Source organism: Theobroma cacao, chromosome 9 (genome assembly GCF_053813885.1).
Source record: "Theobroma cacao isolate CCN51 chromosome 9, ASM5381388v1, whole genome shotgun sequence".
NCBI lineage: Eukaryota > Viridiplantae > Streptophyta > Magnoliopsida > Malvales > Malvaceae > Theobroma > Theobroma cacao.
The window spans coordinates 16,724,430-16,730,920 of NC_142647.1; the positions used below are offsets into that span (position 1 = coordinate 16,724,430).

General features: G+C 32.9%; 1 long non-coding RNA gene across 1 annotated transcript; it reads left to right on the plus strand.

Annotated features, from left to right (window-relative positions):
• Nucleotides 1-3,605: 3,605 nt before the first annotated feature.
• On the plus strand, nucleotides 3,606-5,643 carry LOC148760788 (uncharacterized). Its single transcript, XR_016028604.1, has 3 exons — nucleotides 3,606-3,925; nucleotides 4,577-4,656; nucleotides 5,523-5,643. It is a non-coding gene; the product is annotated as an uncharacterized LOC148760788 (long non-coding RNA).
• The last annotated feature ends 848 nt before the right edge of the window (nucleotides 5,644-6,491 follow it).

The window sequence follows — 6,491 nt, forward strand, 5'->3', positions numbered from 1 at the left end:
TTAATCAAGTTTTTGTATTTTTATTTTGAGCAAAGTAACCTTTTATAACTAATGGTTGACTAATAGTCGTAAGTCAAAATATCACTTGTCATTCTATGTCACGTAACACTGAAATACATTCATGTCATGTCACAATGGATGATGATATGATATGTTGATATAATATGATAATATGGTCACGTGACTTTTTCACTTTTCACATTAACCTTTATGTCAATGCCACATATGTATAAAATGATAAGTGAATTTTAACTAATGACAATTAATTAATTATTAGTCGTAAAGGTTTATTTAATCAAAATAAAAATATAAGAGTTTGATTGAACGTAATAGAAAAATAAAAATTTATTTAAATTTTTTTCAATAATTTAGATTTTTTTTCAAGTATGATATCTTAAAATAGAATTATAAATAAAGGTAGAAGAAATAATTATTAGTGAAGGTTACTGTTAAAATTATTTTATACATAGAATTATTAGTGAAGGTTACTCTTAAAATTATTTTATACATAGAATTATTAGTGAAGGTTACTGTTAAAATTATTTTATACATAAAACCCAATCAAAATATCTAAATAAATTAAATTAAAACAGAATTTTAGCAAGTGAGACAGGAATCTAAAATCTCATTGGTCAACACCAAATCCAGAAACAAACATAAAGAAAAGTATTAAAACTCCACAACCAATGGTCTAGATCCACATAAAACAACAATCCAAAAACTACTAAATAGAGGAGAAGAAAGAAAGTTGTAAGTTAGAAGCTATAGATTAGTCAACTATCATTGGTTGTAGTGTACCTGATAATTATCACAGTTGTTTCCAAAAAATGATCTGGCCAAGCTTCTTCCTGAAAAATGGGTGACGAATTATGAAAAACTCCATGAAACCACAAGTTCTATTCAATCCACAGAAACCCATTTCACAAAAATAGCAAATGGAACAATAGAAATCAAGTTTGATTACTCTCATTTAAAATAATCATCAACACCACCAGTTTTCTCCACAATGTTAATGATCAGGCCAACAGAAGATGAACCTAGTCCAGAATAAAAGCTGATCCAGAGCTTTAACCAAAAAGGGAATCCTATCTTCCACTTCACATACCCACTTACTAGACACTGTCCATGGGATAAAAATTATAGATGTGAAGAATGCCTAGAAGAAAGTCTAAAAGCAAATTATGAACTAGACAGAGAATCCAACAAAAAGCCAAAAAAGAAGTCAAGATGTTCTGACCAAGAAATGTACAGAAAGGGACCAAGATGGAGATCCCTGAATCAGACCTTTGGGAGAAGATAAAGGGTGGTACCAATATTTGGTCAAATATGTTCCCCCAGAATGGGCAGCACCAAAGCCACCACCATTAAAACCCATTTCTCAAAAACAGCTACCTCCAACCTCTTAGAAACCCATCTTACCGTGCTATAAAAGGATGAAAAAATGACTTCAAAAATAAAGCTATCCTCAGCAAACCCAAGCCCCTCCTTTAATTCCCTTAGTTTGTATGTTCCAACCTTCAGACCTTTCTTATGATTATAATTTTCCTCCACTAGAGGAGTTTACTAAGAAGGAATTTAAACATGCACCCAAAATCCCGACTCCACTCCAAGCAGATGCAATGGGAAGTCCAACCAAAATTAGTGTAGTAGAAGCAATGTTGAATTGGTAAACAGCAAATTCTCTTACTCAGAATTCTCTGTTAAAAGGAATCAACCAAAAAGTCACCATTATTCGTGACAAAATCCAAAAGGTAGAAGAAAAGGTTGATGAAATTTCAGAATTGCCAGTGCTATGATCAAACTTCTGCAAAATAGACTTAAACAAGTCTCTAGAGAAGTTCTAGAATAAGGTGTTCCATTTTAGTTGTATAGAGAACAGAAAGAAGTAGAAACTCAAGGCCTAAATTAAACTTCTTCACAAAACTAGAAGAATTCCATCACCAGACATGAATGATTTACTTAGACTAAGTTTGAGTTTTATTAGCACCAGAATAACCATTTATAACACAAATTGAATTCCCACCTCCATCTACAAAGGTTACGTTTTTTGACCTCTAAAAAAAACTCAAAGCTCAAAAGAAGAGGAAAGAACCAAAAGAGATCTTTGATTCTAATGAGATATTTGTAAAAGCCAGTGAAAAAAGGCCAATACAAGAAGGATCTACAACTCCATAGTCAAGGTAGAGATCAGGAATTGTCATCAAAGAACAAGAAGAACAAAAAACATTGATGATCAAAAATGAAAATTCTTTGACTTCTTTCTTTAAAGAATGCATAGAAAATTCAATTCCAAAGATTTTCTCTGCCTAAGCAATCCTAGAAGACCAGACTTCTCCATCCTCAACTTCTTCTGAAACTTCAAGATTCTCTTTAAATGAAGAGTCATCCTCTGCAGAAGGATACTTCCCAAAATAAGGCAAGACTCAATTTATGGCAAGCAGCTCTAGGATAAAAGTTGAAGAAATGGACGTTTATGAAGACACAACACCTTCTCACATTCTTAAAAGGTCAACAGCACCAATGGTATCAAAATTGACATTTGCCATTGATGACATTCTGCCAACCAAATGGCTAGAAAGATTCCAAGAATTCCATGCATGGTTAGAAACTAGGAGATTGTCTAAAAAAAGTTATTATACTATTCTCATGGAATTCGTGTCTAGATTCATAGGAATACTAAGAAAGTGGTGGAATACTATTTCTCAGACATATCAAATTCAGTTCCTAGCCTTGTAAGACTTTGGACAAGTCATTCAGATCATCCATACATACTTTCTTGGAAGTCCTGATGATGTCAAAGCTCGACAGAGAAAAAACTTTTTCTAGAAAAAATCTTGTTCTTTCAAAAAAGTAGACCTCGATAAACACTTCCAAAAAATTTTGAAGCTATTTTATATCTTTGGTGCATTTACGAGCCTTAAACAAGTATTCCTTTCCTCATTTCCAGATCCAATCCAGACAGTAGTTACTAGAGCCTTTTAGCAGCAGAGAGAAGAGATCTATCTTTAACCCTTAGAGAGATATAATAAAAAGTTTATATTGCCCTTAAAGATATTTACCACAGAAGAAAGGTAGTTCAAGACTATTTTATAGGAAACAAAGACTTAGACAAAGCTTGTGAAAGAACAAAATGGCAGATAATATGCCCTCAAAACTGTGAATACAAGACATAAAGTGTCAAACCCTGCTTTGTAAAATAATTATAATATCATTCACATGCTCGATAGAATGTTTGTATATTTAGGAAGTTCGAGAAATTGTTAAAAGACGATATTGCCCCTAATGGTATCATTAAGTCGATTAAGCCTCGAACTAGTTCAAATAGGAATTTTAAGGTGAAATTAAGAGTTTCACAGTTCAGGGATGACTCAAAATGGTAATTAGGAGTTCGAGGATCAATTCGGAGTCAAATTGAAATTTTCACTATATAGGGGTAAAATTGTAATTTTTTCATCTGCAGACAAAATTTGAGATTTTGAGAGAATTTAGATCACATTTGACAAATTGGGGAATGATATGAGTATAAGGGATAAAAAATATGTCTATGGGCAATTTTTCAGTTTTTGGGGAAAAAATGTAATTTTTTATTTTTACGGGGGCAAAAGTGTAAATATAAAAAATTACTTCACCAAGACTTTGGATAAGTTTGAGAATTTTATCTAAGTTATGGATATTTTAAGGAATAATGTGTGGTGGAGATTTAAAGCTTAAAAGATAAGAATTTAAAAAATGGACCAATAATGTAGTGACATGTGGCAAGTTTAGATTATTATATTATTTAACTATAAAAATCAGCCCACACCACCATTTTCTCTTCATTATGGCCGGCCATAGCAAGAAAACAAAGGGGAAAAGAAAAACAAAAACCTAGGGGGAGAAATTCAAGGAAAAATTGGTGAAAATTCAAGGAAACAAGTGACCAAAGGTAAAATTTCTTGATTTTGACTTGTGCTTTACCTTTCCCATGCATTTCCCATCATTTTCCATGGTTGAATCATGTGATTTGAGGATGAATTCAATTCTGGAAAAATGGGTTAGGAGAGAGAAACTTGTTAGATTAATTTGATTTTAAGTTATGTTAGTGTTTTAAATTAGTTTAGCATATTTAGGAACAAAACAACAAGAAAAGAATTTATTTTCCTCCATTACCATTATTGGTTGAATTTTCTAGGGGAATATTGGCTGATGATCTTGATATTTATTTGAGGAATTATGATGAATAATGATGAATTATGAGTCTAGAAAAATAATGGAAATTTTTGGAGCAAAAATATGAATTTTTACCCATTAGGGGTATTTTCGTAATTTGCTATCAGGACTGATAATTTGCACCACACCGAGGGACATTAAGTCAATTTGGGTGCAATTGAGGTATAGAAACTGAAAAAAATTAATTTGAGATTAAATTGGACGCGTTAGTAATTTAATCGGGTAATAGGCCGAATTAGGTCAGCACCGCATTTAAGCGGTAGTTGGATAAGTTGCATGTCATATCATGCATATATACCGAGCCTGAATTGATTTTATAATGGTCAAGTATTGATGTGGTGAATTATGTATTGTACATTGTGGATAGGTGGTGAGCAAATTACACTGGTAAAAGTACCAAAATTGTGCTTGAAGACTGGGATTAGGAGTACATCGACTCCTAGAACTGTGAGTGGACAATTTATCGTCTTAAATATCTAGAGTAATTATACTTGTTTGATGCTTTTATTGAATGCTGAATTTAAATTATAAAATATTATGTTTTCCAATTAAAATGTTTTTTAATAAAAATGAGATTTATACTGGTTTTGAAATCAAATATTGTTTTGGGAAAATTGAGTATATGGAGACTGTGTTGAAATTTTTGATTTTATATGTTATTGAAATTGGGGCTTATGACACTATGGTAGCATGATGGCTAAATTTTTGGGGTTGACATGAAATATATGAACAATTTTGGATTGGTCTCGGTAGACTGGATTACATTTTATTCGTCATATTATGCTACTGGAATTTTTATGGGTCTGGTGGTATATTAAACGGTCACTGCAGTGGTGGGGGTTTTCGTGGACTGCCTATGAGAGGGGCACGGTAACTCAATTATATACTTACCTCCGGGGGGAGATGTTGGGTGAAGTATCTCCTGAGGTATGATTTGAGTGCACCTCACGTTCGGGCCACCACGTGAAAGTGAGACTCAGCCAACGCCAAGGAACGGCTGTGTGTCAGATGTGAAAACATGTTTATGGGTATGGGTCATTGAACAGCCTTGGCGGTCTCAGTGGGATACCTTGACGAAGGTACCCGCGAGAATGATATTGGCAGGGGCCAAGTTTAAAAAAATTCATAAGTCGGGGAAATTTTGATGAAAAGAAATTATTTGGTATAGATTGAAACGAATTTTGTGTTATGAACATTATTGAGATATAACGTTTTTATATTGTCTCCATCTACTCGGCTTTATATGCTTTTGATGGTAATTGTTTACTCACTGGGATTATTTAATCTCACCCCTCTTCCTATCCATTTTTCAGGCTTAGGACAGTTTGTTGATAGTTGATTAAGACGAGAATTAATCTCGGAGTTGCATCATAGGAAGTAAGGGTTTGTAGCTCTACACCTTATTGGTTAGTTGGGGGCCCACGTGTCACTGTAAACGAAATTTCATACTTTAATTATCTTTATTACTATATGAATAAATTTATTTTACTCTTACGCTACAAAAGTTATTTTAGGAAGACTTTGAAAATATTGTGTTTTAAGAAAATAGAATATTTTATTTAATATTTTTATTATATTCAAATAGCTATAATTTTACTTTAAACGAATGTTTTAGACTTCAAAATTTAATTTAAATCATGAAATATGTGTTTCCACTTACATATTTACATTTTTTCGGATTTCAAAATTTCAAAAAAAAAATGACGAAAATGCCCCAGTGAGCTAGAAAATAATATTTTTATTGTTTTGAGTTGGAAACAACTTATGATTTCTTGAAATGCGAGATTTAATAACTGTCGCTCACCAGGGAGATGCGGAAGTTGATGCTAAGCCTTGCGGGTTTTCGATCGACATTCGGGGTAATGAGTGCTTATCGGGACGTCGCGGCGGTTGTCACAGGCCCGATGGGAGTTCCGGGTCGTGACATAAAGAAGGAAACATTTTAGAAAATGCAAAATATCCAAAAAATTTCCTTCTCATTTCTTTTTCATCGCAGATATAAAACGAAGTGCAGATATCTTAAAAAGAAGCGCCCAACTAGGAAAACTAAGTCAACAAAGTGCTTTATTTGCAATCAACAAGGACATTTTGCAAAGCAATGTCTTATCAATGAGAAAAAAGGCACAAAGATGTTCCAAGAAATTTAACAAAAGACAGGGATCAATTTGGATGAGGATGATCTAGAATTAATCTTTTTAGTAGAAGAAGAACCCATAAATAAAACTTGTTTGCTATCCAAACTTTCACTCCTGATCCAAACATTAAAGCAACAGACTTCTTCA